We start from the raw sequence: 27,727 nt of genomic DNA, 5'->3' as shown, positions 1-27,727 counted from the left end.
GGGCTGGCCACCACTAGGGGCTGCGCCCCCTCCCTGGCCGCCCCTTTTCCTAGGGTTGCGCCCTCTCTCCCTCTATTTAGATAGAGGCATCTTTTCTTTCTAGACTTGAGTTTTGTTTACATTTAGCTTTAGCTACTCTTGGCACGCGCAAAACAGCGCTGTTCTCGTGTAATTCAGAACTCCACCTTCGAGAGATAATCAGATTGCTCACATCTTTTTCTTGTTCATTCTTCGATTGCGAACAGGAAAAGATCTTCGTGATCAGGCTGATCTTGCACCAACAAGGTCGGTAATCACAGGGAGTTGGTTCAGCGATTGCATTGGCGCTTCGGGCTCGCTCGTCATAGTCGGATCGTGAGGGTCATCTTCCACCAAGTCGAATTTATCCCCACTCACCGAAAGATCGGGCACTCCGACTCTATCAGTCGGGGACGACCCCGATAGGTGGGCCCCGCCTATCAGCAAGCAAGAGAAGGGGAGGAGGGAGCTGGCGCGCGGAGGGGCCGTTGGGCTGGGGGAAAAAATGAAGCAAAGCAGGTGCAAGGCTGGGCCGCGCGGTGGAGGGGAAGAAAGAAAAAGGCCAGTTGGGCTGGGCCGTGCGGGAAGAGAAGGTGAGAAGAAAAAAGAGAAAGAGAGAGCGGGCCGGGCCCAAAGAGAAAAAGAGGGAGAAAAAGAAATGCATATGAATTTGAATTTGAAATTTAAATTCAATTGAAGACAAACAATAAAATAATGCAATGCGGTATGAAATGCACAAGACCTATATTTCCTTATGTTTCTTTTTATGGTTAAGAAAATTACTATTAATTCACGGTAAATGCTCTAAAATCAAAATAATTGAATAAAAAGCTTATGGGTCCTATAAAGCATCTAGCAAAATTTATTTAGGTTCATAATTTGAAAATTAGGGTGTGACAAACTTCATGTTCTGTAATACTTTATTGGTAATAACTTTAAGATCATTGCATTAATTGGAACATGGAGAACCACCCAGAAAAATAGTGCAACCACAATACTAAATGGCTCTGGTCTTGACTATTTAATTAGAAACTTTAGTTGTAATGGTCTTACCGAAAGGGCAAGAGGGGAGTGCTTTGATGGGGTATAGCTCGATCCTCTTGGAGGCTTTATTTATGGTCCTTGGCTAATGTACCGCCTCATTAGGGAGGGTTTTGACCACTGCGGCCTAAAACCTTAGCTGACTGTTGCAAGTTAGGCAATCTTTGTAAAGGCCTTATAGTGAATCCATGCCAGTCACCTTGGAAGTGTTTAAGGGCCTTGCAAACCTAGGCATTAAGGGAAACACGAGTTGCGGGTAAAAGTGTACAACCTTTGCAGAGTGAAAACTGATATATCGACCGTGCTCACGGTTAAGAGCGGCTTGGACCCTCACATGATAATTGAACTTCAAGATGATCTAAATTGATGTTCTTTATTTACGTTGTTACTTATCTCTTTTATTTATTTAAGGGTTGGTATAAACTTACACTTAGTTAATGCTTGCTAAATAAAATTTGAGCAACTAAAGATGCTTATCGCAGTCAAATCATATCAGCTTTTCCTTGATTTTGGCCTTGCATGTCATATAATTTACTCCACTTGCTGGGTACCAACCATAAGTGTACTCACGCTTGCTTTATTAAAACCAATACTGCTCAGAACAAGATAATTGTCCGGAGTCCCCTGAAGATTTTGAAGAGTACTAGGCGTATGTCTCCTAGTCATCTGCCTATGAAGTTGAAGTCTACTGCTAGTTATAAACATTCATTTATTCGATTAAGATTAAGACTTTCGGTCATGTAATAAAGTACTATGATACTCTCTTTCGTTATGATATTATTTCGGATATACACTTGTATTGGCTATCATATGTATGGAACTTGATCCTGGCACACATACGAGATGTATTCGGTTCCTTTTTCAAAACCAAGTGTGACAGAAGTGGTATTAGAGCAGTGTTGACTGTAGGACGTTAGTCTAGTTAGTAATGGTCAAATTTTAAGGCTTATCTTGCTTAGTAATCCAGTTTCTGCTTGCTTGCTTTTAAAAATTGCTTATTTCTTGATTATATCACTATTATCTTATCCTTGACTTCATTCTTATCTCTCAAGTGTGTTGATGTTTTCCAAAACTCGTTCTTACTTTAAGGTCGCCTATAGCATTTTTTAAATATCCTCTATCTTGCGCTGTCCTCACTTTTGCTACAGATGGCCAGAACCAGGCAGACTACCCGCAAGAGCACCTGTGGACCGCCTCATCCGATCTAGCATCCTCAGGAAGTGCCCGATCAGAAAGAACCCAAACAGCCAGAGGACTTGCCCGAGTTCGTGGTGGTCGATGACGACGATGATGACTACTACGGCCACTATGAAGGAGGCTGGGTGGACACCGACACTGAGGAGGAGCCCATGGAGCTGCGTGAGGACCACCTTGATGCTGCAAGCAACAACAATGAGGACGCTACAGAAGGAGACGGTGCCGATCCAGGTGCCCAGGAAGAGACAATGCCGAAGATGGTGATGATGACCCAGCTGCATCCGATTGTGGTGACGAGGATCCAGATGATGATCCAAAGCCAGCCGACGCAGTTGACCAACCGCCACAAGAGCCCCATTATGAGAAGTAAATACATCGCCTGGACTTTGCTGAAGATCCATTCTCTGCACTTCTCTGGAGGCACTTCTCTGGAGGGCCATGCAGAGAATCAGCTTCCCACTAATGCCATGTTATGAAGCTTACTTGTACAAGAATGCTCAGCAGGAGGAGGAGTGCTTAGTGGCAGTGGTGATCAGTGTTCCAGATAAGAGGTATGGCAGCCGGATGGAGTACTACAAGCACTTTGATGATGTACCCAGGAGGACTTTGGATGCAGGGACCAGTGAAGCTGCTAGAAGAGCTCTCTACTATCTCTATCATGCTTATCGGGATGAGCTCCAGGGCACCAAGTCTCAGCAGTTTCCACACCGCATGAAGGGCGCCACTAGTGCGCAGATTCTTGCCCAACCTCCTGGGATGGAAGTTTGCTCATGGACACCACGCAGGAGTTGGTCGCACTCTCAGCACTGACTTGGATGCTGCCGGAGCAGAGATCCAGGAGGTCAAGAGGAAGCTGAGGAAGACGATCAGGGAAAAAGCGATTTTGGAAGCTGAGTTAAGGGGAGATCAGAAGTTACCCCCGGAGTACAACAGTGACGAGTCCGAGTACCTGCCAGAGTCACCTCCCCGCAAGCGCGTTCACTACGGAGAGCCTGGCTACCACACCCGCTACTGTTAGAGATGTTAGATCTAGAAGTTTAAGTTAGGATTGTCTTTAAGAGTCTTTCTGTAATCGCTAGTTCGAACGGTCTTTATAGTTTGTTTAATCTTAGTTAATGTGCTTGTGTGCTTGGTTTTGTGAGAACAATTTGATTTGTATCTTTGTAATGATTGCGATAAATTGTGGAGTGATGACCACAATTATATCAAATTTTAATAAAGATAGATAGTTTACTAAAGTTTGGGGTACCTATTCTATTTACTATCTTTATCTTATCCTTGCTCCTATGCTTTTTCCATGATTAATTTCATGAGTCTCACTTTTCTAACTGATCAGATGGTGAACACCAGGTTTGGATCAGGGGTTGATCAGTCTGCAGTGCCACAACAAGAAACGAGCAACAATATCAACCCCGATCCTTAGCAGAGTCAACAGCACCAGGCGCCACCAGCAGGGATGGAGCAGTTCCTTGCAGCCTAGACTCAGCTGCTAACCAACATGGCGAACACTATCACCAACATGCAGGCTCAGATGAACCAAGCTCCACCACCACCGTCGCCGCCACCGCCAGCTAGAGATAGGCACAGGGAATTTATGAGCCACAAACCTCCCTTATTTTCTCACTCACCTAATCCTCTGCAAGCTGATGACTGGATCAAGACAATGGAGAAGATGCTGAACAGCGTCCAGTGTACAGAAAGGGAGAAGGTTCTTTATGCTTCGGGTAGACTGGAAGGAACCGCCGCGGATTGGTAGGATGCTTATGCCACAGCTCATGACACCCCCAACACTATCACGTGGCAGGAGTTCAGGAACAAGTTCAGGGAGCAACACATAACCAAAGGTCTGATGAAGCTCAAGAAGCAAGAGTTCCTTGCGCTGAAACAGGGAGCAATGTCTGTAAGTGAGTATCGGGATAAGTTCATCCAGCTCTCTCGCTATGCTCCCGCAGATGTAGCAGATGACGCGGAGAAGCAGGATCACTTCAGGGATGGTCTGATTGGTCCTATCAAGTATCAGCTGATGGTGCACACTTTTGAAAACTTCCAGAAGATGGTGGACAATGCCATCATGGTGGAGCATGCTCGCAAGGAGATGGGCGAGCAGAAGAGGAAGTTTGAGTCATCAGGGCAGTTCAGCAACAACTCCCGCCCTCGTTTCACGCCCCCCGCAAGGAACACCTTTTTGCACTGGAGGGCAGAGTGATAACTACGGGTAGAATCAATATCTGCACTCCAACCAACAGAACCAGCAGCAGCAGCAAGCTCAGTGTGCTGGTTAGTCCGCGCAGCGTCCTAGCTTCCCGCAGAATCGCCAGAACCCCTCTACTGGAACACCTGTGAGGAACAATATCCCTATTCCCACTGGTGGTAATACGTGCTTCAGATTTGGTGAGGTGGGATACTATGCCAATGGTTGTCCCAAGAGGAACGCCTAGAATACTCCAGGCCAATTCAACAACAGTGGGCAGAGGCAGACTCCAAAGCAGCAACAGCCCAGAAACAACAACCAGACGCCACAGAACAACAAGGGTTAGCAGAACTACATCCGCGAGCGTGTGAATCATGTGGCCGCAGAGACCGCTCAAGAGGCTCAAGATGTTGTGTTCGGTATGTTCCTAGTCAACTCAGCCCATGCATCAATTTTATTTGATTCCGGAGCATTGCATACTTTTATTTCTGCCGAGTATGTTGCTAAGTACTCTATTCCCCTATGCACCATGCCTAGTTCCATGCTAGTAAATTCACCTAGGGGAAATATGAGGGCTGTGTATCAGTGTCTTGTGGTGAAAATACAGATTATGGGAAGGGAATTCTGTGCAAATCCAATAGTCTTAAAGTCCAGTGTTATTGACATCATTCTCGGAATGGGATGGTTGACAAAGTACAATGCAATTATTCACTATTCCAAGCGGTCAGTGATTCTCACTAGTTCAGAAGGTGAACGGTTTGAGTTCGTTGCAACACTTACGTCGGCAGCAAACTGTGCAGTGAATCAGCTAAAGGCAGATTTGATTAAGGACATCAGAGTGGTGTGTGAGTACCTGGACGTCTTCCCCGATGAATTGCCAGGTATGCCACCTGAACGCGACATTGAATTCTTCATAGATCTTTTACCTGGTACTGCACCTATTGCTAAGAGACCATATAGAATGTCAGTTGGTGAATTAGAGGAACTTAAGAAATAGCTAAAAGAATTGCTAGATAAGCAGTTCATTCATCCTAGTTCTTCACCTTGGGGAGCACCCGTGATATTCGTTGAAAAGAAAGATGGTATACAGAGGATGTGTGTTGATTACAGAGCATTGAATGAGGTTACCATCAAGAACAAGTATCCATTGCCTCGTATAGAAGACCTATTTGATCAGTTGAAGGGAGCTAGAGTATTCTCTAAGATTGATTAGAGGTCAGGATATCATCAGTTGAGGGTACGACCCTCAGATATTACCAAGATAGCTTTCACTACCAGATACGAACTTTATAAATACATAGTAATGTCATTTGGGTTGACTAATGCTCCAGCTTATTTCTTGAATCTGATGAATAAAGTGTTCATGAAGTATCTTGACAAGTTCATGATGGTGTTCAGTGATGATATTTTGGTGTACTCCAGGGATGAGAACGAGGAACATTTGAGGCTTGTTCTGCAGAAACTCATAGAAAGTCATCTGTATGCCAAGTTCAGCAAGTGTGAATTCTGGTTGAGAGAGGTCTCATTCCTTGATCATGTTATCACAGGCAGAGGTATTGCAGTGGATCTAGGGAAGGTCAGAGATGTGTTGAATTGGGATCCATCAACAACAGTGTCAGAGATCCGGAGTTTTCTAGGATTCGCAGGATATTACAGGAGGTTTATAGAAGGCTTCTCTAAGATAGTGAAACCCCTTACATCACTACTAGAGAAAGAAAAGAAGTTTATATGGTCAGAGACATGTCACAACAGCTTTGATGAGTTGAGAAAAAGGTTGATTACCACACTAGTGTTGGTTATGCCTGATATTCGCAAGAGTTTCGACATCTACTGTGACGCTTCTAAACAAGGTCTTGGTTGTGTATTGATGCAAGAGGGACATGTGATTGCATATGCATCTCGTTAGTTGAGGAAACATGAGCAGAATTATCCCACACACGATCTGGAGTTAGCAACAGTGGTACATGCTCTGAAGATATGGAGGCACTATTTGTTGGGTCACAGATGCTAGATATACACCGATCACAAGAGTCTGAAGTACATTTTCACTCAGAATGACCTCAACCTAAGACAGCGAAGATGATTAGAGCTCATAAAGGATTATGACCTAAAGATACACTATCATCCAGGGAAGGCAAATGTGGTTGCCGATGCCTTGAGTCGCAAGAGCTATGTGAACACGACAATGGCTAGCCGGATGCCTCGGGAATTTTATAAAGAGTTTGAATGACTCAACCTTGGGTTCGCTACTCATACGGAAGGAATCACTATGGAAGTGGAGCCGACTCTCAAACAAGAGATACGGAAGGGTCAGCTTGAGGATGCTAAGATTCAGGAGATAAAGGAGATGATAGAAGCAGGCAAGGCAACTGACTTCACAGAAGATGAACATGGAATGGTGTGGTTCCGAAAGAGGATATGTGTGCCCGATGTGGATCATTGCCATTGATACAACCACAACGACAGCCCCTTCACCACTTACAGCGGAACCAGGACCAATGACACGGGCCCGTGCACGTGAACTTAATTATCAGGTGAACTCATTCCTAGCTGTTCAAATTAATTCTTCCTCAAATGGAGTACTATTAAAGCCTTGTGATGACTTTATTATTCTTAGGTGCTTGGGAGTTGAACCAGCTAGGAGTGGAGAATGGAACAATGCAATTAAAGCTGCTAAACCCGAAGGGATTTTCGTAACTACAGCAAGTACCAGTTTCAAGGGGGCATATCTTTCAACTCCCAAGGTTGTTTAAAGCAAATAAATGCTTGTTGGAAAGATCTCTTCGTGTACTTTCCAATGGATCAAGAATCAATGGCAGATCAAATACGAAACATCCAGAAACTCCTGAGGAAGCCTCGTGACTACATCCTGTGTATCTAGTATTCCTTTCTATTTAAGCAAGTAGTAGCCACAAAAAGAACTTGGGTTTTGTTTGATGTAAGTTAGCTGCTGCTACTTCCTTGTAAACGCGTGTGTCGGCTAGACCACCCGAATACTTGTATCAGAACCCCACCTTCTATCGAATTCGTGAGTGTTTGCTTGTTATCTTGTTCTTGCTTGTTCTTCGATTGCTTGCAGGTTCAAGGCTGTTCTTGGCACGGCAAGAACAGCAACAACCGGAGCCGGTGTAACTATCGCTAAGGCGCAGCACCCTTGTGGTTGTTGTAGTCAGGTAGCACAACGTCGACCTCCACCCCAAATTGTAGTTATCAGGAGATGGTGTACCTGTCGCTCAAAGCGCCACACCATCTTGGTTGTGGTAGTCGGGCAGCCAACGCCAGCCTCCACCAAATCCACACCACCACCATCTCTCATCGAAAGATCGGGCTCCCTAGTACCCGTCGGGGTTCATCAACACGTTCCCCTCCTTGCTCTCTTTCTCCCAGACCAAACCCGAGTCAAAACCATGGCCGGAGTCACGTTTACAGGATTTCCCGACGAGCCGCCATCGCCCGCCGCCGCAAGACCTCGCAGCCGACGTCCAGCGCCGCCGCCCCGCAACCGCCACTCGTTCTCCGCCATCCGATCCAAATCCGACGGTCTAAATTAGATCTAGACCAGAGTCAAATAACCGACACCGGTCAACCCTAGGATATTTTAGACTTTAGCCCCTGAGTTCTATTGAAATCAACGCGCAGTCCACGACAGTTCAAAAGTATTCACAAATAGATCCTTACTCTTTCGTTTAAGCCCCTATCCTTTTCTAAAATAGAACCCGCCGTCCCTAGCCCCTCTGTTTTTCAATCTAAACCCTGGATTTAAGGTTTAATTATATTCTAGCCCTCGATTTCTTTACCCAGAGCCCTTCTAGTTTTAAATCTTCTACAAATAAGCCCCTGGAATCATGTTATAGCCATAACTTCTCCGATTTATCTCCGTTTTTATTGATTCTTGCGCTCACGCGACCCTTGTGATATATACAGTAGCTTTATAATATCGTTTTACTCTGTTTATATTGTTTGGTGTACTATTTCTTATTTTTATTGTACTTGTTTGTTTGTATGTACTTGTGTGTTACGATAGACGGTGCGCAGTTCGAGACTCTGCAAGAGCAAGACTTTGAAGACGTTCCTGAGCAGCAACAGTACTTTGATGAAGGCAAGTGATCCTTGATCATATTCCAGTCCTAATAACTTTATAAATACACACATTTACTTTCTATGCATGCATGTGTCTATAATATGATGGATCCCAAACTAAGGATGTGCCTAGTTTCTTTGAATTTCCTTGATTAAACCTGGGATGTTATATTTATATTGTAGCTATGCTAGTTGTTTTTACTTAAATTTTGGTTGAATAACCTAGAAATTACGCTACACTGGTTTAACTTCATGTCCTGGAATACTTTATTAGTAATAACTTCAAGATCATTGCATTAATTGGAACATGGAGAACCACCTAGAAAAACAGTGCTACTACAATACTACATGGCTCTGGTCTTGGCTAATTAATTAGAAACTTTAGCTTGTAATGGTCTTACCGAAAGGGTAAGAGGGGAGTGCGTTGATGGGGTATAGCTCGGTCCTTTTGGATGCTTTGTTTATGGTCCTTGGCTAAGGTACCGCCTCATTAGGGAGGGTTATGACCACTGCGGCCTGAAACCTTAGCGGACCGTTGCGAGTTAGGGAATCTTTGTAAAGGCCTCATAGTGAATCACTGCCACTCACATTAGAAGTGTCTAAGGGCCTTGCAAACCTCGGCATTAAGGGAAACACGAGTTGTGGGTAAAGCATACAACCTCTGCAAAGTGAAAACTGATATATCAGCCATGCTCACGGTTAAGAGTGGCTTGGACCCTCACATGATAATTGAACTTCAAGATGATCTAAATTGATGTTCTTTATTTATGCACCTGGATGCCATGGGCATTTCTTCTACAGGAGCTTCTCGAACTCCTCCTGCGTCGTCGACTTCTTGCCGCGCGAAGGACGTTCGACGGCCGCGATGAGATCATCTGGCCTGCGTTTTCGGGGTGGACCCAAATAGTCCCGCTGGCTTTTGTCATTGCGGTTGTCGTTTGGATGCCTCAGATTGCTATCTTGGCACCGCAGGAACCGCTCCCGCATCTTCTCCTCCTGTTCGGACCAGTCGTGCATCATATCACGAAGGCCCGCAACAGTTTTTGGCCTGTTCCGCCCGAAGTCTCTGTAGATGCCTGGGTCGGTGATGCCGTTATAGAAGCAGTCGATAATGTCGTCCTCTGAGATGTTCGCGATGGTAGCGCGGATGTTGAAGAAGCGACGTGTGTAGGACCGCAGGAGCTTGTTACGTTCCTGTTTACACTGAGCAAGATCGTGACGAGTACCTGCGCAAGCGATCGCCCCCTGGAAGTTGTCGATGAAGACCTTCTTGAGCCGCTCCCAAAAGTCGATCGAGTTGTTGCTGAGGCTCTCCAGCCACGTGAGCGGTGCAGGGTCCAAAGCCATCGGGAAGTAGACAACCTTGGTGATGTTGGAGCCCCCCACGACTTCAATGGCCGTGGAGTAGCAACGTAGCCATTGCTGAGGAGCTTGCTTGCCGTCGTACTTGGTGATGCCGATCGGCTTAAAGCCCTCAGGATACTTGTAGCTGCTGAACCGTGCGGAGAAAGCTGGGAAGCGGTCGCTGTAGTCAGTACCTTCGGTCTTGACTTCTTCGCGAACCTTGCGCCTGGAGTTGATCACGGACCGCGCATCACGACCTTCATTGATGTGCTGACGTAGGACTTCTGGAGGAGGCCGATGATTGACCTATCGCTGGTTACCCCCTGGAGGTGGCTGCTGCCTCCCGCTAGGGGCCTGGCTCCCGCGAGCGTTGTCGTTGTTGTGGCTGGGCTGAGGTCGAGGACAGCTGCCAGCTGTTCGGCTGTGAGCCTGGCTCCAGCTCTCGCCCACGCGCTCCTCTCTGACGGTCGATGCCGGGTTGTGCTGATCCAGCTGGATCCAGGCCCTCTGCGCGTAAAGAAGTGCTTGACGCACATTCGGATCGTTACTGCGCTCGAGTATGGCCGTAATCCTGGCGATGTTGGCCACCGGAGTCCTGAAGCCCCATTCGCTTACGGCGGCGAATTCAGGGTCAAGCTCATGCTGCATAGATCGCCTGCGCTCATTGACCCTCCTCCGCCGGATTGTGCGGGCTCTGTTCCTGGCCCTCCGTGCCTCACGATCGGCGTTATTTTCGGCGCCGGCGTTGGCTGTGACCTCATCTTCAAATACATCATCAAATTTAGCGATGGGGAAATCGCCATCGCCCTCACCTTCTTCCGCCATTAGCACCTGGCGAGAGACGAGCTCATCAGAGCTCGCGTCAACTAGTTCAGTCAACCCCTCTACCACGGTGGCCAACGGCCTACCCTCCTGGAAAGGCAAAGGCTCGAGGTGTGCCACAAGTCGATCATCGACTTTGAGTAGATCAGAAAGGCTCATGCCCTTCCAATGCATGAAATGCCCCTCCAGGGTGGAGGTGATCATTAGACTATTGGCACCACAACAACCCAAAGCCCCCCGACATACGGTGGCTTCAGGCTTTTGGAGTAGAGAATCCAAGTCCTCCTCCAATACGGAGAGGGACTCAGAGGCGTTGGCCTCCTAAAAATCAGTGGCCAAATCGCGTTGGCCGAGTCGTGATTGGCTACACGAGTCCTCAGATTGGAACAAGTCCAACCCAAGGAAAGTTGTTGCAGCGCCGGATGAAGTCGCGCTGGAAGCAGACTCCTCCTTGATCCTCATCGCGGACCCATGAATTGACAAATCGTCGAGATCATCGATGAACTTGTTGAGGTCGTTTTGAGAGAACGCCGTGGGGGTTTTTGACTTCATGTCGACGAGGAAATGACGGAAATCGGCCTCGCCATCTATGATGCAGACCCATGAGCCAAAAACAAAAGTTGTACCCTGAGAAGGTACTGACCTGGTGAACCGGAAAGATGCCATCGAGTTCGCCGGTGGATCTTCGACGCGGCCCCCTACCTGGCGTGCCAGCTGTCGATGTTTTACCGGCTGCCCACCGAGGGATATGCCCAAGGTGGTAAGTTTTAGGTGAGGAGACACCGAGATCAGGAACTCGAAGGTGCAAGGAACACAAAACTTAGACAGGTTCGGGCCGCGAGGTGCGTAATACCCTATGTCCTGTATGGTGGTTTGTATTGCCTTGGGTGTAGAATGATCTGATGATCCTCTTTGAATGGGTCCCTGCCCCCCTTATATATCCGGGAGGTCAGGGTTACAAAAATCCTAACCAACACTAGCCAAGGAATCGTACCAGAACATATCTCGAGTAGATTCCTTCTGTATCGGTTAGCTTTATCTCCTATTTAAAAGGGATAAATAAGAGATAAATGAGATGAATAAGAGATAAGACGGACTTAATCTCTTAAACCTGTTTAAACTACGTTATGTACATAGTCCCGTGGCCCCGGGTCTAACAGTTACTTATCTCCTTTAATTATTTAAGGGTTGGTATAAACTTACATTTAGTTAATGCTTGCTAAATAAAACTTGACCAACTAAAGATGTTTATTGTAGTCAAATCATGTCAGCTTTTCCTTGATTTTGGCCTTGCATGTCATATAATTTACTCCACTTTCTGAGTACCAACCACAAGTGTAATCACGCTTGTTTTATTAAAACCAATGCTGCTCAGAACAAGATAATTGTCCGGAGTTCCCTGAAGATTTTGAAGAGTACTAGGCATATGTCTCCCAGTCATCTGCCTGTGAAGTTGAAGTCCGCTGCTAGTTATAAACGTTCATTTATTCGATTAAGATTAAGACTTTCGATCATGTAATAAAGTACTATGATACTCTCTTTTGTTATAATATTGTTTCAGATGTACACTTATATTGTCCATCATATGTGTGGAACTTGATCCTGGCGCACATATAAGATGCATTCGATTCCTTTTTCAATATCAGGTGTGACATGTTGTCGTCGCCGTCCACCTTGAATCCCGCCGGCGCGCCACCTAGGATCCAGCCGCCGCCGCCGCCGAATCCTGCGAGGGCGTTAGGACTGTGTGGATCGGTAGGAGGCAACTGGGAAGGGGGTGTGGGGCAGGGTAACTGGCCTTGCGGGATGGGCCGTGGGCCTCGGCAGTGGCCTGATCGGGTCGGGTCCGGAGGATGGTGGGTGGGCTGGTTGGTTTAGGTGCTGGGTGTAGAATGCTATTCTACACCTAAGATGTATAGGGATATTCTAGACTTTTTTTAAAAAAAAAGGGTTAAAAAATTTAAATTCGAAAAAGGGGTGCCGGTTTGGAACAATTCAAAAAATGGGTGCCTCCCGCCCGAGCGGGCGGGGTGTCGAAAAAAAGCGAACAGGCCCCCGGGGAGGGCCTCTTCACGAAAGAAAACTTTTCTTATTCGCGAAGAGACCCCTGATGCGGCATCCCGCCCGTTGGACGGGCGGGAGGTTTCCCGAGAAGCATCCCGCCCTCCCAACGGGCGGGAGGTTCCCCCGAGGGGCATCCCGCCCTCCCAACGGGCCGGAGGTTCCCCCGAGGGGCATCCCACCCTCCCAACGGGCGGGACGTCCAACTCCCCCCCCCCCCACTATTTAAGTCCCCCACCCACCCCCTAATTCTCATAATATCAGCAAAAATCAACAAAAAAAGAAAAGGAGGAGAGGAAGAGAGGAGAGGAGAGGAAGCGGCGAAGCCCTGTCCACACGTCGGTTTGGAGGTATATTCTCGTTATAGTCGTATAATTATCAATTGTTTTTTAATATTTGTTAGGGTAGTTATACGTAGAATAGTTTTCAGTATTTTCAATAGCTTTTAGAAATATTTGTTACGGTAGTTTATTTTAAATATTTTTTAGTATTTTCAATAGTTTTTAGATATATTTCTTTGGATAGTTATATTTTGAATAGTTTTTAGTAATTTTAATAGTTTTTATATACATTTCTTAGGGTAGTTGTGTTTTGAATAGTTTTTAGTATTTTCAATAGTTTTTAGGAATATTTCTTAGGGTAGTTATATTTTGAATAGTTTTAGTAATTCATTAGTTTTTAGTAATTCAATAGTTTTTAGATATATTTCTTAGGGTAGTTATATTTTGAATAGTTTTAGTATTTTCAATAGTTTTTAGTAATATTTCTTAGGGTAGTTATATTTTGAATAGTTTTTAGTAATATCTCTAAGCATTGAACAAATATATTTCATGCTCAGGATCTCCACCCTCTAGCTGGGCAGTACGAGGTGTCACGCTGCCTGGAGGCATATCTGTTGTGGTTGTTCGGCTGGACTCTTTTCTGCAACTCTAGCAGGAATTATGCGGACAAGGTTCTCATCCAGTACGCGCGCGCGATTGCGGATGCAGAGCCGGGCCAGGTACCTGCGTGGAGCTGGGGATCGGCAGTGCTTGCTGCCACGTACCGAGGCCTTTGCCAGGCCTGTTTCAAGACGGAGAGGACCGCCGTCATCACAGGCTGCCCACTTCTGCTGCAGCTATGGTCGTACGAGCGCTTCGCCATAGCACGCTCCCTAATCAGCGAGGAGCCTTATCCGCCCGAGATGTATGGGATGTGTTACGAGAATAGCCCCACGATGGGTTCGCTTTGGACCGATCGACGGGTAAGCTCTTTAATTTACTGTTGTACGTTTCTGTATATGCAAAGTACCGATGCAGTTGTGTAATTTTGCAGATGAGCTGGGCACATCGGCAGGTCCGAAAAGCATACCCGCAGTTCGTGTCCGAATTTGATCAGATGCGGCCACAGGATGTCATCTGGACCCCGTACACCGCTGTGGCTATCCAGACACGTGCGCCGCACGGGTTGTCCTCCCTCTGCACGCGTGACGAGGCGTACTGGCTCACAAAGACGAACCTAGTGTTCAATATTATCGTCGAGCCGTACTGCGTCGAGCGAGTGATGAGGTAGTTCGGGCGACGACAGCACTTCCCTCTCCTACCTCGAGTGTTACAGGCCGTGTTGCGCAACGTACACGAGTAAGTTTGTGATAACTCATTTGTATTAAGGCTATGTTTGGATCCAAGGGCAAATGGCAAAAGGGCAAATGGCAAAATTTTTGCTCCTGTCACATCAGATGTTTGGACGCTAATTAGAAGTATTAAATATAGTTTAATTAAAAACTAATTACATAGATGAGGACTAAATGACGAGACGAATCTATTAAGCCTAATTAATCCATAATTAGCAAAATTACGGTAGCATTTGCCCTTTTGCACTTTGGGGTGTTTGGATCCAAAAGTGCAAAAAAAGGGCAAAAGAGCAAAATTTTTGCTCTTTCTCTTTCTCTTTCCATTGGATCCAAACAGGCCCTAATTATATAATCGTTATCATAAAGTAATGTTGTCTTTCAAATATTTGCAACAGATATTCGCGCAGGGGATATCATGCCAACGAGGTCAACTGGGTCGTCAAGCTGCAGGAGTACGTAGAAGGGTGGCTTGACGCACGTGACGATGTGTGGGACGAGCCGTAGCCACACACGGAGGCGTCATACGGCGCATACCTCCGCTGGTACCTCCCTCGCACGCGTCCGTACGTCACTCTTTCACGTATTGATGACGCGGAGCATCAGCACCAGCCGACCATCTCGGACATGTATCCCTCATACCGTGATCAGGCGCAGCGTGGCGCGGTACGTCTTTCGCAACTTGAATTATTAAATCTTTTTATAAAAGATCGATAACAATACTACTCTGCTTTCCATTACGTATGCAGATCGATCTGATCAACTTCACGGAGGTCGAAGCTTCATCTCAGATCACGTTGATTGAACGTGGAGTACGTGTACCGGAGGCACAGTACAAAGATAGCTTGCGTAAGATTCAAGACAACTTGATGCGAGCGTTACGTGCACTGACGTGTCGCGGCAGAGACAACGTGGGGGCCTCCAGTTCATCTCATGCGTCCGCCCACGTGTACACAGCTGGCCCGTCAACCTCTGCAGCACCGCACGCAGCGTCCAGCGGTACTGCCGCTAGTTCAAGCTGTAAGTCCTTTATAATTGCCATTTCGATCACCTTTGATTTACACGACTAATTTCGTTTGTTTTTATAGTCATGCACTCGACAGCAATGGGCCCTCCTCCTGCAAGAATGGAGCCTCAGACGTTTGGCGCCTATGCTCCAGGAACGTCTCTCCCGTCGGGTTCGACGCCAGCTGCTCCGTACTCTCAGGGCTATACTCAGCATGCATGGTCGATGGGAGCTTCTGCACACGGTGGTCCATTCGGTGTGCCAGACTGGGACAACTGGGAGGGCGGCTCCGCCACTTGGTCGGAGTTGGTGGGCGGCGGCGCCGGGCCTGACATCATTGGTCCCTCCCAGACGTATGACGCTCCAGGTGCACAGTCCCAGGATGACCCGTTCATGCCTGCACCTCCTCCGCCTCGTCCTCACCGTGCTCCAGATGCATTTACGTACTCGAAGGACCACATACGCCGACGGGCTAGGACTAGGGGGGAGGACAAAGAGAGCGCGAGGTCCGGGACAGGCGGGGTAGATACTCCTGATTCGGTGGATTTTTTATATTTAAACTATTTTTGTATGATACTATTTTCTTTTTAATTGGTTGACGTATCGTACTATCGTAATATTTTGATTCTACGTTGCAAAACGTTATGGTTTAACCATCTTCATATGAGTTTTACATACAGTAATCTTCTTCGTAAAATTGAATTAAAATTTTATATGTATACAAAAGAGTATGGCGAATAAATATTCTATTTGAAAAAATTCTGAATTTCAAATAGTTTGTAAACCATAAATTCCAACAAAACATAACAATTCCAACTAACAAAATATAACAAAAATAATAAAGGGATGCCTCCTGCCCACTGGCCGGGCGGGATGCCTGCCTCAGGGACCACTTCGCGAATAAGAAAATTTTTTTATTCGCGAAGAGGCCCTCAGGAGGGGCCTCGAAATATTTTTGGAACATCCCGCCCGCTGGTTGGGCGGAAGGTCCCCGGCTCCACGCCTCCCGCTCGATCAACGGGCGGGAGGTACCCATTTTTCGAATTTTTCCCATCCGACTCCCCTTTTTCGAATTTTATTTTTTTATCTTTTTTTTAAAAAAGCTCGATATTCTACCCATAACGTGTAGAATGCATTCTACACCCAATCAACCAAGCACACCCTCACCACCCAGCCCAGCCCCGTCCGCCCAGCAGCCCACCAACTGTACCCCGGTCCACCTGTTTCAGCCCAGCCTGGTCACCCCCCCCCCCCCCCCCCCCCCCCCGTCTGCAGCACGGGACGGCGGGGGACAGCGCGGCGTGGCAGCAACGGGAGCACGCGAGCAAGCGCGGCGCGCGGGAGCGGCTACCTTCTGCGGTGCTCGCGGGATCCAGCGCCGGCGGGCGCGCTGCGTCCATCGGCCAACGGCGGGTGCGCGGGCGGAACAAGACAGAGGCGGGCGCGCGGGCGGCGGCCGCGCGCGGCGGGATCCGTTGGCGGGCGGGCGCGTTGGCCAGCGGCAGCGCGCAGCGGCCGCGAGATTCCGGCGGCGAGCAAAGCGGCACGTGTGGCTTGGTGCAACGCGTTGGGATCCTGTAATTGCGCTTCACGGCACCTAATTTTTGACGCCAGTGAGTTCAATGTTCTGCCAAATTACTCTCCCTCAGTAATTTCTCTTCCCAACACCGAATTTCAATTGCTCTACCGGATTATCGTGGTAATTGGTGATTTGAAATTGTGTCCCCGGGTTACAGAGGAGGGCCTCCACTGCCACTGCCTGCTAGTGATTTGCATGGAAGCAGAACAAATAAGTCCATGTATCCCAGTAACTGCAAAAATTTGCTAAAATTTTAGCTTAGCAGACCATGAGAGTAAATTTGGATTACTGAAGCTGATGGGATGCTATATTAAACCAAAAGCATGATTACTAAAAAGCTGCTATGAATTACTGAACCAAAAGGTGATGGAAATATGGAATGCACTGTTGAACCTAATTGACAAGTGAAGCTTATGGGATCTACTGAAAAGGATGGGTTTACAATTACTGAAAGGATGGATTACTGAATTACTGGTGATGTTCGCGCGTTGCTTAATTAGTGCCAGTGTACTACGTGATTTACTGAACTAAATGATTTGTTGTTGATTGCTGAAATACTGTGGTTGCAGACGAGAATCAGAGTAAAACATCAAGGGATGACTGTAAGAGGGAGAAGGAATCGAAACGGGATGGCTGAAAGCAATGGTTTGTGCTAAGAATATCAGGAGAACAAGTTTGGCCTGTGGTTGAGTGATACAGAGCTAGGTTATAGGGGGCTTGGGCAACTGAATCAATTCTAAAGAACTCAATTTCTTATACGATGGATCCCGGGAAAAGTATGTTGTGAGATGGAATTTCTAAAACATGGAAATGAAAAAGTACTGAAACTATTCATAACGATGAGCTCATCTGTCGCTACCCTGTGTGCAAAATGAGATTTACTACTGAAACTTGTGAGTAATCAACGTACCACAGTTTCTATCGGTTGGATCAACTTTGGATTACTGATGGAAAATATGGAGCAAAATTACTAATATGCAGTTTTCTAACACCTAAATTACTACATCATTTACCACTTGAAGTATGTGGCTCTAGATAGTTCAGTAATTAGCCTATTCAAAGTATGTTGAGTTACTGAATATAAAATTCGATGAGCTCAGTATTTTTTTAGTTTCACTAGTTTTTGTTGCTGAGCTCTATTCATTCTCATGTAGTTCGGTAGTCTAGTATTTTGTTGTTTGATCCAGTAGTTCATTAGTTTTTAAATAGTTCGGTATTGTTAAGTTAATTAAGTTCTCTCAATCATCTGTATTTCTCAGTATTTCAGTAGCTCAGTATTTCGGTAGTTCAGTAGTCTAGTATTTTTTTCAGTAGTTCATGAGGTCAACTTTGATTCATTGGATGCTACATATGAGTTCTACAGAGCGTACGCTAAGCTTGATGGCTTTCCTATCAAAAAGAATAGGATAAGGAAGAATAGACGAGAATTCGATTGCTCGTCCGAGGGGGAAGTGTTGACAGTGTTTAAGTACCAAATTTGACGGTCAACCCTCGTAAAGAACAGTGACAAAACAAACACCAAATTAGATATAAGAGTTTATCTCTAATTAATTCCACGAGTTTTGGTGAATCACTATTTACAGGAGACCGTGTCTACATACAGAGGAAAACCATGCTCAAATAAAAGTACATTTCAAAGCATTCTATGCGAGCACAAGAATTGGAGGGCCCACGTCCTAAAGCAAATCAACCCAAGAGGTTAAGAAACACACCTCCGACCAATAAGAGGTTGGCACACGGATTCAAGGGCCCACAAATATGAGGAAACTGTCTAAACTTACCGCCAACCACCTTGTACCACTTGAGGATCCACCTGGCAGTGTCTTGGACAAAATGTGATGCTAGAGGGGGCATCCAAGGGTCGGCCGAACCTAGACGGCATCCTGTCTCGCTCAGTTTTGGCGGGAAATAACCCCCACACTTCCCCAAGGTGGTTCACAGTGTTTCCATACATAATTCTTACAGGAACCGACCTTGGAAGACTATAAAAGGAGAAGAGGAGACCACACACAAACACACACCAAGATACAAGAGAAGAAGAAGAGATGTAGAGGAACTCCACCTTGGGCCTACTTGTAGGATTAGGATAGGGAGTGGGAGAAGATAAGTGTGGAGGAGTGCCGGATTTGTCAGCCTCTCTTCTGCTTGTACCTCGTCAGGTACGAACCATTTAAGTATTTGAGTTTATCTATAGTGGTAAAGTTCTTGGTAAAGTTATTCTCTTGTTGTTATTCGTTTATGGGATTATCGTCCGTTCTTATAGCGGATGCTCTAGGAGAGGACCCCTGATAAAGATGGAATAACCCTGTACGACGCTAGAGTAGTAATCGACGGCATAAACATGGTGTTTAGACCCTAGATTACCTTTATTTGCTGCGAGCCCACGATGTTGAGGGGTAGACGGTAGGTGGTGATAGTTCACTACAAATCTTTTGTGGTTAGTGAATTCCCCTACTTTAGGTTCGGAGCTAAGCTAATAGTCGGAGATCCTCGGTAGTCAGACCGGTGCTCGAAGTAAACGCGTAGTAGCAGAGTTTATCTTTCCTTGATCCTTTCTCTTAGATAAAACCACACTACCTAGGCTATTATATCTCTTATTCTTTGAGGTAAACTAACTAGAAGACCGTTACACCTTCGTTCCTTGAGAAAATACGATACCCTGAATACTCTCCGGGTAAAATGCTACGACGGTATATCCGTACGCTTGCGGATTTTCGTGAACGTTAAGAAATAACAATAGAAAGCATAAGTCGAAGGTTGGGGATGACCACAAGACGTCAAACACATCGAAGCATGATGGGTGCAAAAGCAATGGTTTGTGCTAGAAAGGGGGATGGACGGCGTGCCTTTTTCCATGTATTGTGCTTCAGCATAACCACAAGCTCGTCCCTGCAACGCACATGACGATTTCTTGAATTACTGGAATACTAAAATTACTGATGTACCATGGCTATTTGTTTTTTGAAGAAACAAAAAAGTACATTGCTGATGATCTCTTGTATTACTGGATTACTTGTTACATTGGTCATAACATGTTCCTAAATTACTGGTTGTACTGGATCTCCCTATTACTGAATCCAAGCATGTATATGGTGTGATATTGAAAGAAATGAACCACCAAAAACCTAAAAAATTACTGGAAGAAAATGCGTAATACAAGTAATCCTAATAATATTTATAAGCATTACTGGATCTGAAAAAATATTCAATATCTGGAAGGTACACCATTGTTGATTGGAAAAAAATGATTTATGAAAATAAGGTGTTGGTGAATTCGGAAGATATTACTTCATGTACATAATACTGAATAACTGGATTACTGAATATAAGCATTTGCTGAATATTTATTACTAAGTCTCTTAGTTACTAAATCCAAACACATGAACTATTTGCAATAATTACTGGCCTGCATGGAATCCTGAATCCATCCAATGTACAGAAAAGTTTTGAACTGGATCTCGGATTACTGAATCCATCCCATGAAAAATAATGTAGGTGAGAAGTCCCAGTCACCAAAAATATGAGGAAAAAAATACTGGATGTATATAAAAGAAAATACTGAATAACTGGATCTCCCTATTACTGAATCCGAGCATGTACATGGTGTGTTACTGGAAAAACAATTCACCAAAAACCTGAGAAATTACTGGAAAAAAGTACATAATACTGAATAGTACATGTACATAATTACTGGATTACTGAATCCAATGATATACATATAGTTGGGCGGTGATTATGCATATGTACACATTAGTTGCGATTAACTATCTCATGCAGCTTCCAAAATAAAAAAAAGCCTTCAAAAAACACATGAAGTATCTTTCTCTTCACTTGGAACCCTCTCCCTTGTGAAGTTCAGTACTATCACTGTCATATGCATGAGACGATGAGTCGGAAAGGGGTGTCATTGAGAACTCTGAAAAAGGTCACTGAGAAAAACAGAGTGAGACCGGCAGGATACTGAATTACTAGGTTACTGCTTTACTCAGATAACTTAAATGCTACATACTACTACTGGGTTACAGAGAATTACTGAAAAATATGCAAGTATCGCTGGGGTATTGAGGGACCACTGATATTTGTAAGTATTACGGGATTACTTGAGATATACCGCAAGCAGGGCGGTAGGATGACCCCATATCAGGAAGAATTGGTGTTTACTTGAGATATACCTTGATGTTACTGGCATACACAAAAGAAAGTATATTACTGAAAAAATCAAATATAGATAGGTATTACTGAACAAATACATATTGCAGGGCTACTGAGGTAAAGCACCTTGATTGGACACCAAAAAGCAAGAAAAATATTAATGAACAGAAATACATATTATTAAGTACTACTGAACTCGATGGAGCCAGGAGAATACTAAACACGATTAGATGGAGTACTACTGAACTCGATGGATCCGGGGTGCCGAACATGTTGAGATGGATCAGCAATACAGAACATGATGAGATGGACTACCAAAATGCTAAAATGATTGACTATTGTGATAAACTACTGAAGGAAAAAGAAAAACAAAAGTAAATGAAGCTCCATGTAAATGGCCGCTGTTAGAGCAGGAATTGCCAAAATTGAGTATCAGGTGAGATAAAATAACAGCCAAATTGCATTTTCATCTATTACTGAAAATGGCATATGGATGCTACTACAAAAAAGCCAGAATCATGACAACAATCGGTATTTTTGCGTAGTGATACTGAACATGTGAATAATCAACTAATGAAATGATTGGCTGAATTCTGAATCCAAATCTACTCACTTCAGATCGTCAATGCTCAATAATAAAAAAAATACTGGACTGACTACTAAACCTAAGAAGTTACTAATACTAAATCCCAACAAAACTACTGGCCTAGCTACTCAATTTAGAGCATCAACATTCAGTAATTGGTTTTGTTCTTAGCCATTGAGATCAGTATCTAGCTCTAGATAGTTCAGTAATTAGCCTATTCAAACTATGTTGAGTTACTGAATATAAAAAATTGCACGAGCTCTTTTTAGTTTCAGTAGTTTTTGTTACTAAGCTCTATTCAATCTCATGTAGTTCAGTAGTCTAGTATTTCGCTGTTTCATCCAGTAGTTCAGTAATGACTACTGAACTACTATACTAACTCAAAGCATCAAATGTCCAGTAATGATCGGAAATTACTGATACTAGATGCTAACACAACTACTGAAAATAACATAGTACTGAAACTAAACTAAGCAACAAAAAGAATAATTATGCTTGCAATAACAAAATTACTTAACTGAAAAATGCATACAGAACTACTAGACTAACTACTCGGTTCAGATTGTCAGCACTAGGCAATCCCAAAAAAAATACTGGACTATCTACAAAAACTAACAAATTACTAATTAAAAAAGCTATCCCCCAGTGATATACCTTTGATGCTTTTAGGAAGATTGCCTTTGATTTTAACCCTTGGCATTTACACCCCTGTTATAGATAAAAAAAAAAAGCTTCCATCAATGTATACCTTTGACAGCACTATAAGAAAATTACTGAAACTACGCGCACGCACAAACTACTGAACTGCTTGACTATACTAGCATAAATTGTTTGGCTAACTCCATAACAACAACAACAACTTAGCCTTTTGTCCCAAGCAAGTTGGGGTAGGCTAGAGATGAAACCCACAGAAAACAAGAATAAGAAACACAAAAAGGTCACAAGCCAAAGGAAGAGTTAGGGGTTAAACAAAAAGTAACAAAGGTCACGGTTCAGGTACGTTAATTGCTAATCTCCAAGCGCTCCTATCCATAGCTAATTCCTTAGCAATATTCCACTCCTTAAGGTCTCTCTTAACCGTCTCGTCTCAAGTTAGTCTAGGTCTACCTCTACCTCTCTTTACATTATCGTCCCGCTTTAAAACTCCACTACACACCGGCGCCTCGGGAGGCCTCCGTTGTACATGTCCAAACCATCTCAACCGATGTTGAATCACCTTCTCCTCGATAGGTGCCACCCCTACCCTATCTCGAATCACTTCGTTCCGGACTCTATCCCTTCTTGTATGCCCGCAGAACCAACGCAGCATACGCATCTCTGCTACACTCAGTTGCTGGACATATCGCCTTTTTGTAGGCCAACATTCAGCACCGTATAGCATCGCCGGGTGAATCGCCGTCCTATAGAACTTACCTTTTAGCCTCTGTGGCACCTTCTTGTCACAGAGGATACCCGAAGCCTGCCGCCACTTCAGCCAACCGGCTGAAATTCTATGTCTAACATCTTCATCAATGTCTCCATCTTTCTGAAGCATTGATCCTAGATACCGGAAAGTATCCTTCTTGGCCACCACTTGACCTTCGAGGCTGACGTCCCCATCCTCATGCCTAGTCGGGCTAAAGTCGCACATCATATACTCGGTCTTGGTCCTACTTAGTCTGAACCCCCTCGACTCTAGCGTGTGTCTCCACAGCTCTAACTTCATATTAACCCCTGCCCTACTCTCGTCAACTAGCACCACATCATCATCAAAGAGCATACACTAGGGATATCACCCTGTATGTCCCTTGTGACCTCATCCATCACCAAAGCAAATAGATAAGGGCTCAATGCTGACCCCTGATGTAGCCCTATTTTAATTGGAAAGTCACTGGTATCGCCATCACATGTTCAAACACAAGTCATCGCATCCTTATACATATCCTTGATGAGGGTAATATACTTAGTTGGGACCTTGTGTTTTTCCAAGGCCCACCACATGACGTCTCTCGGTACTTTGTCATACGCCTTCTCTAGGTCAATAAACACCATGTGTAAGTCCTTCTTCTCCTCTCTATATCTCTCCATCAACTGTCGTACTAAGAAAACCGCCTCCATGGTCGACCTCCCAGGCATGAACCCAAACTAGTTTTGGGTCACCCTTGTCAATCTTCTTAGGCGATGCTCGATAACCCTCTCCCAAAGCTTCATCGTATGGCTCATCAGCTTAATCCCCCGGCAGTTAGTACAACTTTGAACATCTCCCTTGTTCTTGAACATCGGTACTAATATACTTCTCCTCCATTCCTCCGGCATCTTATTTGACCGGAAAATTAGGTTAAAAAGCTTAGTTAACCATACTACCGCTCTCTCGCCCAGGCATCTCCACACCTCAATGGGGATGCCATCGGGGCTCATCGCTTTACCTCCCTTCATCCTCTTCAAGGCCTCCCCGATCTCTGCCTCCTGAATCCTCCTCACAAAGCGTCTGTTGGTATCATCAAATGAGTCGTCCAACTCGAAGGTAGGACCCTCATTTTCTCCATTAAACAACTTGTCGAAGTATTCTCGCCATCTGTCCTTGATCTCCTCATCCTTCACCAGAAGTCGATCCGTCCCATTCTTGATGCATTTGATTTGGTTTATGTCCCTTGTCTTCCTCTCGCGGGTCCTAGCTATCCTATAAATGTCCTTCTCTCCTTCCTTCGTACCTAGCCGTTGATGAAAGTCATCAAAAGCCTGACCTTTCGCTACACTTACAGCTCGCTTTGCAGACCTCTTCGCTAATCTATAGCCCTCGATGTTGGTTGCGCTCTTGTCGAGGTGAAGGCGTTTGAAACACTCCTTCTTCTCCTTAATAGCCCTTTGCACCTCGTCATTCCACCACCAACTCTCTTTCACTTCCTGCTTGCCTCCCCTACTCACACCAAACACTTCTGAGGCCACCTTCCGAACACATGTCGCCATCTTTAGCCACATATCATCTACATCTGCCCCTTCTTCCCAAGGCCCCTCGCCTAGCATCCTCTCCTTGAACGTTTGTGCCTCTTCCTCTCTAAGCTTCCACCACTTCGTTCTCGCAATCTTGGCACGTTTGTCCCGGTGGGTACGTACCCAAAAACGAAAATCCGCCACCACAAGCTTGTGTTGGGGGACAATACACTCCTCAAGTATCACCTTACAATCTAAGCAGGCACGTTTATCCTTTCTCCTAGCAAGGATAAAATCGATTTGGCTCGAGTATTGTCCACTATGGAAGGTTACTAGATGGGACTCCCTCTTTCTAAAGAGGGTATTCGCTAACAGCAGGTCGTAGGCCAACGCAAAATTCAAAACATCCTCCCCCCCTCGTTCCTACTACCATACCCGAAACCCCCGTGTACTCGCTCATATCCTACATTAGTCGCACCCACATGGCCATTGAGATCTCCTCCTATAAAGAGCTTCTCACTGATAGGCACGGTACTAACCATGCTATCAAGATCTTCCCAGAACTGACTCTTGGAGCTCTCATTAAGACCTACCTAAGGTGCATAGGCACTGATCACATTCAGAACCAAATCTCCAATGACCAACCGCACTAGGATAATCCGGTCGCCATGCCTCCTAACATCTACAACTCCATCCTTAAGGCTCTTATCGATCAAGATGCCTACACCATTCCTACCCGAAGTTGTCCCTGTGTACCAAAGTTTGAAGCCAGAACCCTCCACCTCCTTCGCCTTCTGGCCCTTCCATTTAGTCTCCTGCACGCATAGAATATTTACAGGCCTCCTAATTGCTACATCGACTAGTTCTCTTAACTTACCTGTTAGAGACCCTACGTTCCAACTACCTAGACGAATCCTAGTTGGCTCGGCTAGCTTCCTTACCCTTCGCACCCGTCGAGAGAAATGCGAAGACCCTTGCTCATTTTTCACTACACCCGGGCGCAGATGTAGCGCGCCACAGAGGCTGCGACGACCCGACCCTTGCTCACTTATCATCATACCCGGATCACGATACGACGCGCCCCTGAGGGGATGACGACCCGGCCCTTGCCCATTTAACACCACACCCGGGTTCCGATGTAGCGCGTCGCTAAGAGTGTTACGCCCCAACGAATTTCTTATGGGTTTCATTTCCATTAGAGTGGCTGATTTTTACGCTGATTCGCCAAACCTAACACAACCCTCCATATTTTCTCATCGCGGGCTCCAGCATCAGTAATTTTCCATAAAAGTAAAAAAAAATGCATTGACTACACTGCGTGATCAAAAAGATGGCGAGGTCTAACAATGCAAAAAATAATAAAATAAATACTGAAACTGCTGAAAAATACTGAACTACTTAAACTATTACTGAATTACTGATGGAATTACTGAAACCGAAAAGGAAGGGCAAAAATTGAGCTGCCACTACATAAACTACTGAACTACTAAAACTAAATGATCGTATAAATAATAAACTAACTCCTGAGTCGGTAACCTAACAAAAGAATTACTGACACTGGAGGCTAACACAACTACTATACTAACTCAGAGCATCAAATGTTCAGTAGTGACTGGAAAATTACTGATGCTAGATGCTAACACAACTACTGAAAATAACATAGTACCGAGCCTGAAACTAAGCAACAAAAAGAATAGTTGTGCTTTAAAAATAACAAATTACTGAACTGAAAAAGACTTACAGAACTACTAGACTACCTACTCGGTTCAGATCATTTGTGCTCAGTAATCGAAAAAATACTGGACTACTAAACCTAACAAATTACTGAACTCAAATCCTAACAAAACTAGGAGCCTAACTACTCAATTTGGAGCATCAACATTCAGTAATTGCCAACAAAAAATGCGCGTTCAATTTTGGTTATTGAGCATGCCTCGCACTGTTCTACCCTCAAATTTTTCAGTGCCGTTGCTTGTTTAAACACTAACTCAATGGGATCAGTGTGTCTCCATTTCCAACATACCAACCATAGAACATACATATCGATCAAAACACTGCCACATACATGGACACCAATTCCGTATGGGGGGATTGCGAGGAGATTATTAAAAAAACAAAGAGTGATGCTGACTGGAGCACGGCGCGCTCGTCGAGGAACCGTAGGGGAGGGAGGGCTAGGCGCGTAGGGGAGCGGTGCTGCGGATCCCCGGCTGTGGATCTCGGGTGCTCCCGCCCGGTCGGGCAAGCAGCGCTCGCTCGCTGGGGGCGCCCGAGCCGCGCTCCCACCCGGTCGGGCCAGCCGCCCTCGCTCCGCTGGGAGAGCCCGGAGCCGCAAAGCGTGCGCACGCCAGCCGGTTCGCACCGCTAGGGCGCACCGCGCTCCCGGGTCGGCCAGCCGCTGGGGGCGCCTGGGGATCCAGAGGGCGAAGGAGTGGGCGCGAATGAGGGCGCGCCGCCTGGATCACCCCGCCGCCATCTGCGCCTCCTGAGCATCACGTTGTCGCCACTCCCGCCGCCGCGCCGCCTAGGGTCCCGCCACCGCGCCTGCGGATCCTGCCGCCGCCACGTGTGTGGGTGTGGGGAGGGGACAATGGGTTAGGTTTGGGTGAACCGATCGGGATTGCGGGGTGTGGGGGGGGGGGGTGTGGGTTGCTGGTGCGCGTGTGGCCTGTCCGGGCCTTGCGCGGGTTGGGCCGTGAGGGCGCGCGCGGGTGGGCCGTGAGGGCGCGCGGGTGGGGAATTTAAAAAAAAAAGGCTTAAAAAGAAAGCCATTCGTAAAAGGGTGGGAAAAATTGGAAAAATGGGTACCTTCCGCCCGTTGATCGGGCGGGAGGAGTGGGGCTGGGGGGCGGGAGGTTCCAAAAATATTTTCAGACCCCTCCCGAGGGCCTCTTCGCGGATAAGAAACGCGAAGAGGTCCCTGAGGCAGGCATCCTACCCAGCCAGTGGGCGGGAGGCACCCCACCCGGCCGGTGGGCGGGAGGTGCCCCTGTTTATTTTTTTGTTATTTTTTTTGGAATTTATATTTTACAAACTATTTAAAATTCAGACTTTTTTCAAATACAATATTTATTCGCCATACTCTTTTGTGTGCATATAAAATTTGAATTGAATTTTACGAAGAAGATTAC

The 27,727-nt window shown here is 45.7% G+C and overlaps 2 long non-coding RNA genes across 3 annotated transcripts; one reads left to right on the top strand and one right to left on the bottom strand.

Annotated features, from left to right (window-relative positions):
* Positions 1 to 16,641: 16,641 nt before the first annotated feature.
* On the top strand, positions 16,642 to 17,788 carry LOC112882972. Its single transcript, XR_003226738.1, has 2 exons — positions 16,642 to 16,982; positions 17,518 to 17,788. It is a non-coding gene; the product is annotated as an uncharacterized LOC112882972 (long non-coding RNA).
* A 2,706-nt stretch (positions 17,789 to 20,494) lies between these two features.
* Positions 20,495 to 27,202, bottom strand: LOC112883510. 2 transcript variants are annotated; one of them, XR_003226858.1, is made up of 4 exons: positions 26,728 to 27,202; positions 22,341 to 22,394; positions 21,060 to 21,130; positions 20,495 to 20,877 (listed from the first exon to the last, which is right to left on the bottom strand). It is a non-coding gene; the product is annotated as an uncharacterized LOC112883510 (long non-coding RNA). The 2 variants fall into 2 exon arrangements; XR_003226857.1 differs by having other exon boundaries at positions 20,495 to 21,130.
* Positions 27,203 to 27,727: the final 525 nt, after the last annotated feature.

The sequence above is a fragment of the Panicum hallii genome, chromosome 2 (assembly GCF_002211085.1).
Source record: "Panicum hallii strain FIL2 chromosome 2, PHallii_v3.1, whole genome shotgun sequence".
Classification (NCBI taxonomy): Eukaryota; Viridiplantae; Streptophyta; class Magnoliopsida; order Poales; family Poaceae; genus Panicum; species Panicum hallii.
Note: the sequence above shows the minus strand (reverse complement) of the source record. Positions and strands in the feature narration are given on the sequence as shown.